Source organism: Lathyrus oleraceus, chromosome 3 (assembly GCF_024323335.1).
Source record: "Lathyrus oleraceus cultivar Zhongwan6 chromosome 3, CAAS_Psat_ZW6_1.0, whole genome shotgun sequence".
Classification (NCBI taxonomy): Eukaryota; Viridiplantae; Streptophyta; class Magnoliopsida; order Fabales; family Fabaceae; genus Lathyrus; species Lathyrus oleraceus.
Window position 1 is genome coordinate 69,787,281 of NC_066581.1, and position 15,168 is coordinate 69,802,448.

Sequence of the window (15,168 nt, forward strand, 5' to 3'; positions counted from 1 at the left end):
CCGTCACCCTAGCCGCCTGGCTGTTGGGTGACGGAAACCGAAGAGTCCAACGGTCACACTATAATGCCAACTATCGGAATGAATGAATGGTGGCTATAATAGAAAGCCACACGAGTCTCAATGGCACAGCAAACGAGCAAACAATAAATGGTTTCAATCATTTCAAATGAAAAACAAATAAAATAAAATGCAGGATAATGTTTAAAGAGGAACCAGTAATGAATAGTAAAAATAAACAAATCTTTTCCCTAAACGAAGCCCAAATTATTTTCAGAGAAAAAACGAACCTTCTCAACTTGAGGAGATCCAAAAATGAATGACCGCGACAACAACGAACGCCGATGACGGAGATGAAAACCGACCGGAAAGCAACCAACATAACCGTTTACAAGGAGGTCAAACGACGATTGGGCGGCAGACACTTGAATCTTTCACTCTTTCGCCAATCGATTCCCACCGGTGCGCTCAAAACTCGCCTCCTTTGCCTCCAGTATAAGCTTCATCCAACGGTGGTGAGAAAAAAGGTATAGGGTTCTTCAGCCTTTCCTCCTTCTTAACTTTCGTTGATTTCGTTAGGGTTTTGATGTTCTTCTCGCCGTCAAAAAACAATTCTTAGGGTTTTTTCTGCCTCTTTAACATATTCTTTGTTTCTTTATGTAGTCCCGTTCTGATTGTGAGAGGTCTCCGGAAATTCTCTCTGTGGTCGCTCTCTTGTCTGCTTTTCCGTACCGCTGATAGTGATCAAAATCTTAGGCAATTGTCCATGTAGTGGAGCGCGAGTACTCTGAAATTGCCCGCCCAAACTTGGTGGTCCTTCCCCAAGTCTTGTCCTAACCTTCTACCCTGGGCAACAGGTAAAAATCACTGTTGTAAATTGGTAAAAGTTTCACTTAAATCTCAAATATCTATGTGCTTCTCATCGCTGCAGGGTTCGTTTGGCCATCGCTGTCAATTTGGCTTTACTGTGGTAAATATGAAATGAAAAATGCTTATTGTCATGGCTTATTTTCACTCATTCTCTTTGAACTCTGTTGGTTTTCAGGTACTTGTGGTATTTACGGAAGCTTTCAATGAAAGAAAACCAACATCTGCGAGTTTGAAGTTGGCTTGCTGGAATCAGATTTTGTGACAAATTGATTTGGACCTGCATATGTTCTCGTCCTTTGTGGTGGTAATGGTCTGCTGTCATGATTGAACAATATAACCAAATGAAGAAAGTTTTAATAGTGTTCCCTGTGTTTTAGGGGCCTCACTGTCTTGCAAATTGACACTTTTCTAGCTAAGAGTTTGCAAGGATACCCATTCAGCAGTTTTCTTAAGTTAAAATAACAATCATCACAAACACGATATGTCTTGTTGGAATTTGGATCAAGATAAACCTTCATAGATCTTTTGCTGGTGCTTGAATTGCAAAAACAAGTCCAACAGTTGTAACAATTATGACGTTTTCTTCTGAAATTAAATGGATTACGACAGCCTGAACATGCAGAATGATCAACACTCGGTATCCGCTTATGAAGGCAAACAACAGTAGTAGAGTTTGAACCACAAAAGAAAACACTCTTCACTTGCTCATCTTTTTAAAAATTGGACAAGTGTGGGATTATTCATGTGATTGTTGTCACCATGACGTAATTGCCCATTCAAACCCTTCCCCCATATGAAAACCCCTGCCTTGGAAGTCCAGACTGCAACCTGATATGAACCACATGCAAAATCTTCTATGAAACTGTCGACAATTTTATCTTCAATACGTGCAGGAACCATCCCATTTGCTGCAGGACAAACCAAGTTGTCCGTAAGATGTACTTCCCATTGTATACACATGTCCCGACGTCGTCAATGCAACTGTAAGACTGTGGCCACAAGCTACTCAACGAATGTTTCCGTTAGACAATGCAACTACACACACGGGTACTAGTCTAAATTTCTTATCAAGAATTCCAAGTTGGCCTTTATCGCTATCACCCCAAGTAAACATTCTTCCACTAGATGACTGTGTAGAATATTCCACAGATTCATCTATCACCTCAACAATGACAGTAGTGTGCCAAACACCAAATCCCACCCTGGTTGTTCTCAACTCTTTCAAAGTTTCTACTTCCCGAGGAATACTTGAACTGCTATGATATCCATGGCGTAAGGCGGCAAAAAGTTCCATCACCAAATGTAAACAACTGCCAGCTGATGTAACAATAGCCGTGTGCCAGGGACCGCAGGACGCATATGATACACATAATCCTTCTAATGCACCACCTAATCTCTTAGGAATCCAGTGACTAACTTCATTTCCATGACCAAGTAACCCAGCATCGTAACAGCGCATGTATGATATTCTCCACATGCCATGAGAATAGATGGATAGGTAAAATCATCTGGTTGAACAATCTTATAAACATAAATGGCTTCCTCAAAGAAACTATTTCTAACATATAAAGAGGTAACCATGTTCCAATGCAAAGGATCCAAACTATTTGAACTCTCAGTAACAATTTGAGCATCAACAATTAAATTAAAACTTGCATAGAAATTAATACGCTTAGAAACCAAGATAGAATTTTTATCAATACCCATTGGGATAATATGAGCATGAATCTGTTTACCCTGTGTCAGAGACTTGAGATTGGTGCAAGCCAAATAGAAGATGTTTAATGGGTTGAAAGATTAAGTCAAACGAAACATTTGAAGAAGTTGCGACATGATGTTGTATGTGAATGAAGGAATATGAGTGAAATTTCTTTGAATTGTGAATGAATGAGAAAATGAATATGAATGATGACCCAAACAAAACGCTTTGCACTTGATATGTAATTTCTTTGAAAAGGGGTGCGAACTAGTAATATGACAATGAGGGATGAGTAATGTTTATGAGGGAGACAAAACATGGATTGCAATTGGACACAAGGACGAAAATCACGAGGTTCACTTGATTCTACCAAATGATAATGAGATTCTATAACTTGCTTGACTGAGGAAATTAATTATCTTATACCAAAACCAATGGCAAAGCCCAAAAGTTTATGGAATAGCAGGTGACAACAAGTCTAACACGTAATGTTTGGGTGGATAACATCATGACCAGATGAAATGGTCATGATGAAAAGAATGCAATTGATGTGATCGATTGGGAAAGTTTTCAGGACCAAAATCAGGGTGTGACAGTCTCCCCTATTTAAACATCCTCAACCAGAGGAATATGAAGCTGCACCTCTTCATTGGATCGCAGTGGGGGATGATTAAATACCATGGAGACCCAGATTTTGATCCTGAAAAAAAATGCACATGCTATGATATGATATGCATGGGTGAAGGACTCATATATTTTTGAATTTACTTGTTAGGGACATGGTGAACCCTTAACAGGAGATATTATACCAGACAAACCATTATGTGGGGAATACTGATGGCCCACAGGGAAACAGACAAATAATGTAAAACCAACTTGCTGGGGATAACAATCCTGCTGGAGAGTCAGACACACACTAGGGAGTACTCAAAGTGAAAGTTGACAAACAACACTTAGAATACAAGAGATTTCGTCAGTAAGTTCACACATGACTTACTAGCAACCCGAACATATATATTTTAAAAAGAAAATTCCTACAACATGTTCATACATGACCAGGAAACACTAGAATAATCAAAGAGAAAGGTTCTTCAAAACAGGTTCAGACATGACCTGGTAATACTGGAGTAAAGGCTCAACAACAGGTTCATACATGACCTGACAATGCTGGGGAATATCAAAAAGTTCTGACAGTAGGTTCAAACATGACCTGACAACATTAGAAAAATCCAAAAAGCATATATCAACAGGTTCATACATGACCTGATGACAATTTGAACATTCTTGACAAATCCAGAGATTTCTCACAAGAAAATCACCCTATCAAAAATTCTGGAAATTACTGTCAATGAAAGAGTCAAGATGACAACTTTCTAGGAAATGCCAGGGCCAATAGGATAGAACACACTCTGTATGTGCCAACAACAATTGGTCTTATACCATAAACATATGGTACGACTCTCTTCAAACGGATTAGTGACAGTTACACCAGAACTTCAAGGGTGCTGGTGACGACCAGACTTAAAGATACCATTCACAAATGGATTTGACAGATGCTGGTAACAAACAGACTTTAAAATGACACCAGTTACAATTGGATCTAATAATGTGGGCGCCAGTTACAACAAGACTTGAACAGATAATGCCAATAACAATTGGACTTAACGCAAATGTTGGTTACAACCAGACTTAACATACCATTTGACAAATGGATTTTATCAAAGTATCAGTTACAACTGTGCTTGAGGTACCAATCACGATTGGATCTTGACATACGTTGGTTACAACCAAACTTTAAAAGGATGTCAGTGTTAGGGACCAATTGGTACTACTTTTTATATCATTTTATTGGTTCCTTTTACCAAGTTTTGATGTAATTACACACTTTTATTCTCACTATTTTGTATAAATGCAATTAGGTTTAATTTATTTTGTTTTGAATAGTTATTTCACATATTTGTTAGTTTTGTAGAATTTTTGGATGAGAAAGCTTTGGATTGCAGCATCATAATATGGAAGATTTTGGATGAAGCTTGCAAAGCAAGGAAACTGAGGCAGCTTCAGTTCGCCCCGCGAACTGAATGACAGTGTCAGTTCGCGCCGCGAACATAGTTCGCCCCGCGAACCCTGCGAATCCAGCAAGTTGATTTTGGGTCAAAAGTGCTGTTTTGAAGGCCAGCTGGTTTTACCTTTTTGGTGTCTGCCTTGGGATAGCTTTTCTGCTTTGGATGGAAATGATCAATTAAGGAAATGTCAACTCTTTTAGGAGAGAAAAACACATTATTCACAATCATTCATTATCATTCACACATTGAGATATTTTTGTAAGAGAGAAAACAGAGTTTTCTCTTCTTTAACATTCTGCTTTGTAACAATGGTGATGAGGAGCTAAACTCCCTTTGTCAAGATTGGAGGTAGTAGCTATTCTCATATGTTTATGTATTCCATTTGATTTATATGTATGATAAAGATTGTTGATGTATTGAATACTGTTTTTGCCCTACGTTGAAAACCAGATTTGAGTAGTTGTCGAGAGAGATTATTTGAGTCTTGACATAAAACAGATATTCAAGTAGTGAATAAGTTGTAGAGATAGATTTACTCATTACTCTTCTTTGGTATTAAGCATTAAAGATTGCTATATTGATAGTTAGGTGGAGAGATCGTCTAAGGATCAATATAGTGATTATCACAATATCATTTAGACATAAATGACTTTGAGAGGATACTTGAACATCATCAATAATCTTGAATCTATTTATTTATCATAAGGAATCATAAGCATTTGAAATAGTGAACTCCAATCTTGCCAAGCTTTTATATTTGATTAAAACCATTCTACTATTTTTAGTGACATTTACTCACAAGATAATTTTCCAAACAAAACAACCTTGTTACTTTCTAAACTTATAACATTTGGATTATAGAACGGCGGTAATATCAACCAATCTATGTGGATACGATATAAAATATTTGCCGAAGATATACTTTTCAACAAATTGGCGCCGTTGCTGGGGATTGGTGTCGATATTACAAGCATTGCAATAATTCATTGTTTTAAGTTTTGTTACTTTTATTGTTATCCCTCTTTTGTTTCACTTGGTTTGTTAGTTTTGTAGATTCTAGTGCATGCGAGGAAAAGCAACCGAGGAGCAACTTCAATTCGATCCTGAAATTGAAAGAACACTTCGGAAGCTCAATAGCAAAACACGAAGAAGAAGGAAACTAGCCGAAGAGAGGAACCGGAGATAAGAAGCATCTACTTCCGCACTTGTTCCAATCGAAGAAGTGGTTGTAGAGGCTTGTGACGGAAACATGGCGGATGACAATCGTACCGAAATGTCCGCTAATAGTCCAAGAAGAAATGCTCAATTTGCCCGTGGAGGAAGAAATACGGAGATGAAGACTGGAATCCTCCAACTTCTCTATGCAAATCCATTCACCGGAATGGATCATGAAGATCCGTATACCCATCTCATTAAATTTTATGAGATTGCGGGTTCTACGGGAATAGACGAAGCGGGTGAAGAAGCATTATTCAAGAGGATGTTCCCACACTCCTTAGTAGGAAAGGCAAAAGAGTGGTACCTTGATCAAGAATCAAGAGTGATGACGGATTGGAATTTGTTAGAAGAAAAGTTCTTAGAAAGATATTTCCCTCAATCCCGATTCATGGAAGCCAAAATGGCTATTGCAGTATTCACTCAAGGAAGCAACGAGTCTTTAAATGAGGCTTGGGAAAGATTCAAGTCAATGTTGAGAAAATGCAAGGGTCATGGTTTTGATGAGCTCACTCAAATCCATATTTTTCTAAATGGGCTCCAATCAACTCACAGAACACTTTTGGATGCTACCGCGGGTGGCTCTCTTATGTCAAAGAATGCGGAAGAAGCTAAAGTCATTATTGACCGGATGGCACTCAATGATCGTCAAAGTCAACATGACCGTAGTCCTTCACAACGTAAACCGGGAGTTCTTGAGTTAAATACCAATGACGCCATTCTTGCTCAAAATAAGCTACTCTCTTAACAAGTGGAGTTGCTTACTCAACAAATGGCCAAGCTTCCACAACAAATGAAGGAAATTCAAGGTTCTCAAGTTCGACATCAAGTAGCATGTTGCGAATTATGTCAAGGAGATCATCCTACTGGTTTCTGCCCTCCACTAGAAGAAGTGAGTTATGTGAACAATCAAAATCAAGGCTATCAAAGGAACAATCAAGGTTATCAACCATCAAGGTTCAACAACCAGAATTTTCAGCAGCAAAGTCCTTATCAACACCCAAATTCTCAAGGACAACAATCGCAAGGAGGAAATTCAACGCTAGAAGACACTCTCCAACAATTCATGCAAACCTCCATGGCAAATCAGAAGAGCACCGAGGCAGCAATCAAGAATTTGGAGAATCAAGTAGGTCAGCTTGCAAAACAATTGTCGGAACAAACTGCAAGATCTTCTTTCTCCGTTAATACTCAAACTAATCCAAAGGAGCATTGTAAAGCAATCTTTACTAGAAGCGGTAGAGAGTTGACAAGTGAAAAAAGTGAGGAAATTACAGTTGAGAATGATATGGATGCTGTGCTGGAAAATGAGTATGTGGCTTGTGGAAAGAAGAAAGTGGTAGAAACTGCTCAGTTCGCGCCGCGAAAACAGCAGAACCAGCAATTGATGGAAGAGCAGCAGTGTGAAGCGGAAATGAATAAGGAAATCGAACCAAGGAAGAAAAAGAAAGGAGAGAAAGGAGTGAAGGTCAGTCCAGTTCAACATTTACCATATCCGCACGCACCATCAAAGAAGGATAATGCTAGACACTATGCACGGTTTATGGACATATTCAAACAACTTCAAATCAATATTCCATTTGCCGATGCATTAGAGCAAATGCCGCGGTATGCAAAGTTCATGAAGGATATTCTCACAAAGAAAAGAAGACATGTGGAAGACGAAACCATATTGCTTGATGCACGGTGTAGTGCCATCATCCAAAAGACTCTCCCAAGGAAAGAATCCGATCCGGGCCGAGTCGTTTTACCGGTAACTATTGGAGACACCTACATGGGTAATGGCTTGATTGACTTGGGATCTAGCATCAATTTAATTCCCCTATCCATTGTTAAAAGATTGGGAAATGTTGAGATCAAATCTACAAGGATGACTTTACAACTAGCTGATAAGTCTACCACTTCACCATATGGAGTTGCTCAAGACATGTTAGTGAAGGTGGACAAATTCTTGTTTCCGGTAGATTTTGTGATAGTAGACATGGATGAGGATCGTGATGTTCCTATAATTCTTGAAAGACCATTCATGAAAACGGCCCGAATGATGATTGATATTGATGATGGACTAATGAAAGTGAGGGTGCAAGATGAAGAGGTAGCCTTCAATCTTTTTGAAGCCAAAAAGCATTTCAATAGTAAGTGTGACTCCTTCCGAATCGATGCCACCAAAGAGGGACTAGTTGATATCGCAGATCAGGTTCATCTTTCTAATCCATCAGAGAAATCTCTTATCGGAGTCTACAAAGTTTTGACCAAAAACGAAGGCTTGGATATGACAAAGGAAGTGGAAGAGCCAAAACTAGAGCCAAATTTGAAGTATTTGTTCCTTGGTGATGACTGCACTAAACCGGTGGTTGTTAGTAATACATTGTCCACAAAAGAGGAGAATCGATTGATGCGAGTGCTAAAAAAGAAGGAAGTTGTCAACTTAGTAGAGGTCGGGATGATTTGTTCTATTTCCGATGGTGAATGGGTGAGTGTTGTGCGAGTAGTTCCGAAAACGGGTGGTATCAGATTTTATCGAAGGTTCATCAAGAACCTCTTAAAGACAACAAAGCCCTTGAGGAAGTTGCTCAACAAAGCCGGATCGTGAAGACCGTTGAACCGTCGAGCTCTAAACGACGTTAAACAAAGCGCTTGTTGGGAGGCAACCCAACGTTGTAATTCTGCATTTTAATTTTTTTTCTGCTGTGTGAGTTTCTGCTGTGTTAAATTTTGAAAAAATTGGGTTCTGTTTTTCACCGTTCGCCCCGTGAACTGAATTCACAGCTTCAGTTCGCGCCGCGAACAAGGTTCGCCCCGCGAACAGTGAATGGCAGAACCATTTTTTTTGAAATTTCCTTCAGTTCGCCCCGCGAACTGAAAAAAAAAAACTTTTGTTTTATGTCATTTTCGTTTCATTCCTATTTTCACGAACTTAGGAGATTCTTTCAACAACCTCGCTACTCCACGTCCAAACCTCCAAATTTCAAAACTTCCCCTCTCCATTGCCTTCCTAAGAGGATTTTGTTGATTATGCTAAGTGGCCTGAGGGCAAGCCAATTTTTTTTTGGGGGTGCAGGAGGTGGTGTAACCCATGGCGATGAGTTGAAGGAAGATTGAGGAGTTTGTTGAATTTTAGAGTTTGTCTTGATAATTGCATGAATACTATTTGAGATTTAAGTGTGTTTTTAATCAACTTGGTTTACCAACATTTCTGTTAAATTGTTCTTACTCTTAAGTCAAGCTTAAAGCAACCGAGAAATGATCGCAAAGAAAGAAGCATAGGACACTTCGAGTGGTGATGATAAGAAGTAGTGTCGGTATTTCAAGGTACACTTTATCGCTTTCTAGACTTAACATGAGTAGTTTGATGGTTTGTGCAAATTTCATATCATAAACTCATTGAAATGTATGTCATCTTTGAATCAAAATAGGACTTAACCATTTGTGAGGAAGCTTTCCATTCTACACTAAAAAGCGGGAAACCGAGCATTATTTTAACTCATTCTTATCATGCTAAATCATGCATCAATCTATTTTTGTGAAAATTTTGAAAATGATAGAGGCATTGTTTGTGAGAAAAACCACTCGACCAAAAAGTTTGAATCAACTAACCTTGTGAGGAATAATCCTTAGTTAAACCCCTTTGAGCTTATTTTAGGATTCATTTGATTGATCATTGTGAAATCAATTGAAAATTATGGAATAAATGAATCCTAATTTCTTTCGTATCAGTTGAAACCTCAAACCAAGTTGTTTGCAAAATTTTGCCTTTTGCTTATGTCTAAGTAGGGAGCATTATTGAATAAATTTGGTTTTGGAATCTAAAGTTGGGGAGAGTAAAGTGAAAAGTTGATTAGAAACTTGGAAAAGTGAGTTTTTATAAAAGGGTGAAAATATGAAAAGAAACAAGAAAAAGAAATCACCCTTGAAACCATAGAGCAAAGAAAAAAAAAAACAAAGAAATGCTCATGGTTGTGTGGATGTAAAAGGAAAAAAAAATAGGGATCAAAGAAATGGAAATTATGTAGAGTTGAATATTTGGGAATGCTCCCTTAGGATAGGCAATTTGGTTGAATTCTCTTAATCATATTCTTTCTTGTAACCTAAGCCACATTACAACCTTTGAAAGACCTCTTGATTCACATTTTTCACATGATTTGGTATTTGTTGTGATAACCGCATGATTTGAGTTGTTGTTGATTTAATTGCTTGGATGAGTGAAAGTAACCCTTCATGTTATTCATCATCAATATGATGTGTGTGTAAGTTTGATTCAATTTTGACATATATGGCTTTGAATTCCTTGGAATGATTTTTGCACTCAACCATTTCCCTTATTCATGTTTTGTCTAGAATTGAGATAGGTGAATTGAGAAAATGCCAAACGCTTTTGAACCATTTGAATGTCCTTGGTAAATCCTTGTTTCAATCTTTTGTGTCATTGCTTTGGTTGTAAGGGTGGAAACTTTTGTTTAGGGACAAACAAAATGCTAAGTTGGGGAGAGTTGTTAGGGACCAATTGGTACTACTTTTTATATCATTTTATTGGTTCCTTTTACCAAGTTTTGATGTAATTACACACTTTTATTCTCACTATTTTGTATAAATGCAATTAGGTTTAATTTATTTTGTTTTGAATAGTTATTTCACATATTTGTTAGTTTTGTTTCACAATAGCCGTGTGCCAGGGACCGCAGGACGCATATGATACACATAATCCTTCTAATGCACCACCTAATCTCTTAGGAATCCAGTGACTAACTTCATTTCCATGACCAAGTAACCCAGCATCGTAACAGCGCATGTATGATATTCTCCACATGCCATGAGAATAGATGGATAGGTAAAATCATCTGGTTGAACAATCTTATAAACATAAATGGCTTCCTCAAAGAAACTATTTCTAACATATAAAGAGGTAACCATGTTCCAATGCAAAGGATCCAAACTATTTGAACTCTCAGTAACAATTTGAGCATCAACAATTAAATTAAAACTTGCATAGAAATTAATACGCTTAGAAACCAAGATAGAATTTTTATCAATACCCATTGGGATAATATGAGCATGAATCTGTTTACCCTGTGTCAGAGACTTGAGATTGGTGCAAGCCAAATAGAAGATGTTTAATGGGTTGAAAGATTAAGTCAAACGAAACATTTGAAGAAGTTGCGACATGATGTTGTATGTGAATGAAGGAATATGAGTGAAATTTCTTTGAATTGTGAATGAATGAGAAAATGAATATGAATGATGACCCAAACAAAACGCTTTGCACTTGATATGTAATTTCTTTGAAAAGGGGTGCGAACTAGTAATATGACAATGAGGGATGAGTAATGTTTATGAGGGAGACAAAACATGGATTGCAATTGGACACAAGGACGAAAATCACGAGGTTCACTTGATTCTACCAAATGATAATGAGATTCTATAACTTGCTTGACTGAGGAAATTAATTATCTTATACCAAAACCAATGGCAAAGCCCAAAAGTTTATGGAATAGCAGGTGACAACAAGTCTAACACGTAATGTTTGGGTGGATAACATCATGACCAGATGAAATGGTCATGATGAAAAGAATGCAATTGATGTGATCGATTGGGAAAGTTTTCAGGACCAAAATCAGGGTGTGACAGTCTCCCCTATTTAAACATCCTCAACCAGAGGAATATGAAGCTGCACCTCTTCATTGGATCGCAGTGGGGGATGATTAAATACCATGGAGACCCAGATTTTGATCCTGAAAAAAAATGCACATGCTATGATATGATATGCATGGGTGAAGGACTCATATATTTTTGAATTTACTTGTTAGGGACATGGTGAACCCTTAACAGGAGATATTATACCAGACAAACCATTATGTGGGGAATACTGATGGCCCACAGGGAAACAGACAAATAATGTAAAACCAACTTGCTGGGGATAACAATCCTGCTGGAGAGTCAGACACACACTAGGGAGTACTCAAAGTGAAAGTTGACAAACAACACTTAGAATACAAGAGATTTCGTCAGTAAGTTCACACATGACTTACTAGCAACCCGAACATATATATTTTAAAAAGAAAATTCCTACAACATGTTCATACATGACCAGGAAACACTAGAATAATCAAAGAGAAAGGTTCTTCAAAACAGGTTCAGACATGACCTGGTAATACTGGAGTAAAGGCTCAACAACAGGTTCATACATGACCTGACAATGCTGGGGAATATCAAAAAGTTCTGACAGTAGGTTCAAACATGACCTGACAACATTAGAAAAATCCAAAAAGCATATATCAACAGGTTCATACATGACCTGATGACAATTTGAACATTCTTGACAAATCCAGAGATTTCTCACAAGAAAATCACCCTATCAAAAATTCTGGAAATTACTGTCAATGAAAGAGTCAAGATGACAACTTTCTAGGAAATGCCAGGGCCAATAGGATAGAACACACTCTGTATGTGCCAACAACAATTGGTCTTATACCATAAACATATGGTACGACTCTCTTCAAACGGATTAGTGACAGTTACACCAGAACTTCAAGGGTGCTGGTGACGACCAGACTTAAAGATACCATTCACAAATGGATTTGACAGATGCTGGTAACAAACAGACTTTAAAATGACACCAGTTACAATTGGATCTAATAATGTGGGCGCCAGTTACAACAAGACTTGAACAGATAATGCCAATAACAATTGGACTTAACGCAAATGTTGGTTACAACCAGACTTAACATACCATTTGACAAATGGATTTTATCAAAGTATCAGTTACAACTGTGCTTGAGGTACCAATCACGATTGGATCTTGACATACGTTGGTTACAACCAAACTTTAAAAGGATGTCAGTTACAACTGGATTTGACAAATGCTGGTGACAACCAGACTTTAAAATGATACCAGTTATAACTGGATTTGACAGATACTGGTGGCAACCAGACTTTTAAAAGGATACCAGTTACAACTGGATTTCAAAATTTGAGAGCCAATTACAGCTGGACTTAATAGATAAAGCCAATAACAATTGGACTTAAGACAAATGCTGGTTACAACCAGACTTTAAAGGATACCAGTTACAACTGGATTTGACCAAAGATGCTGGTGATAACCAGACTTAACAAACGATGCCAATAACAACTGGACTTAGAGGTCAAAGGATAAATTCAACAACGAGACCTGATACTATGCAAATGAGCACGAAGTATACTTCGGGCTATGCATGATTTGGATTTTGCTTATGTGCATGATATATGAATGACCACGATATGCAAATGCTGACGATATACAGACTTGAAATTAGGGAAAGCTTTATGGAGGTACTGAATCCTCAACACCAGCAACTCAACCAAAGGAGTGAGTAAATGCATCAAAGGAGGATCTATCAAGCTGAACAGTTAGAACTGGCTTAATAATTCTTTCAGAGAATGATAAATTTGTGCTCTCTGAAGATATATGTAGATTATTCCAGGAGAAATCCTGCCACTAGAGACTTGTGGGGAAAGACGAAAGATTTCCTTTTAATATTTCCACATGTCAAAGCAAAAATTGTGTTTCTCAATATATTGGAACAAAAATTCTTTTTAAGTTCAAAATTTCATTATTAACAAATAAATGGCATTTTGCATAACAAAGAAAATTAGAGAAAAACAACAAAACTTGTATTTATTCAAGAATGGTAGCACACAAATGGTGTAGCTCCACAGAATGTTACACATTTGAAAATGGAAATAGGGAAAGGTTTACATCGAATCGCAATGACTACTACTATCCCTAATAACAATGACTCCACCAAACCTTGTTTCTGAAGGGAGCAGTTGGATTGATCTTCCACCTTTAGCTTTTTTGTGTTGATCAGTGACAACTGATGCAGTCTATGCCTTTTGTCCCTAATTTTGGCCTGGATCGCCCTTTCGGGTTTTTAATCCACCGGGACGCTCTTTTTTTGCCTAAGTCTCCCTTTCAGGTTTTCAACTTAGCGAGCTACCACCATTTTTTAATTATCCCTAACTTTTGCCTGGACCGCCCTTTCGGGTTTTCAGTCCATCGGGTTTTTGTTAGGCATAGTATCTTTTGACTGCATCAGAGTTCACAGGGTGCGTGAGCTCTTCGCCATCCATAGTTGTGAGAAACAAAGCACCTCAATAGTATGCTCTCTTTACAATGTATGGGCCTTCATAGTTGGGAGTCCACTTCCCACGCGAATCTTTGTGTACCGGCATGATCTTCTTGAGCACGAGATCCCCTTTCTTGAACTCTCGAGGGCGAACCCTCTTGTCAAACGCTTTCTTGATTCTTTACTGGTACAATTGTCCATGGCACAGAGCAGTCATACGCTTCTCATCAATGAGGTTAAGTTGATCATAATTGTTCTAGATCCATTCAGCTTCGTCTAGCTTGGCCTCCATCAATATTCTCATTGAAGGTATCTCTACTTTGACTGGGAGAACTGCTTCCATCCCATACACCAAGGAGAATGGGGTTGCCCATGTTGAAGTGCGGACTGAGGTCCGGTATCCATGCAAAGCAAAGGGTAACATCTCGTGCCAATCCTTATAAGTTTTCACCATCTTTTGCTAGATCTTCTTGATGTTTTTGTTGGCAGCTTCAACAACACCGTTCATCTTTGGACGATATGGAGAAGAATTATGGTGGTCAATCTTGAAACTCTCACATAGCTCTGTCATTGTCTTATTGTTCAAGTTTGAACCGTTGTCGGTGATGATCTTGCTAGGGATTCCATAGCGGCAGATAATCTCCTTCTTGATAAAGCGAGCAACCACATGTCTCGTCACATTGGTGTAGGTAGCAACCTCCACCCATTTAGTAAAGTAATCCATGGCAACCAGGATGAAACGATGACCATTGGAAGCTTTAGGCTCTATAGCATCAATCATGTCGATGCCCCACATTGAGAAGGGCCAAGGTGATGTCAAAACATTCAGCAGTGTTGGCGGTACATGCACTTTGTCAGCATAAATTTGACATTTATGACATTTCCTAGCATAGCTGAAACAATCGGACTCCATGGTCAACCAGTAATAACCAGCTCTCAAAATCTTCTTAGCCATGGCATGTCCATTGGCATGGGTCCCAAAGGATCCCTCATGAATCTCCTTGATCAACAGGTCTGCTTCATGTCTATCCACGCATCTGAGCAGAACCGTGTCATGGGTTCTCTTGTAAAGCACATCATTGCTAAAAAAGAATTTGGATGATAACCTCCTCTGCATTTTCTTATCCAACAATGTGGCATCTTCTGGATACTTTTGACTTAGAAGATATCAATTGATATCATGAAACCAAGGTTTACCATCGGTTTCTTCTTCAATCGA

At 38.3% G+C, this 15,168-nt stretch overlaps 1 pseudogene; it reads right to left on the reverse strand.

Moving 5' to 3' along the window:
• Positions 1–833: 833 nt before the first annotated feature.
• On the reverse strand, positions 834–2,414 carry LOC127132605 (PH, RCC1 and FYVE domains-containing protein 1-like; annotated as a pseudogene).
• Between the last annotated feature and the right edge of the window lie 12,754 nt (positions 2,415–15,168).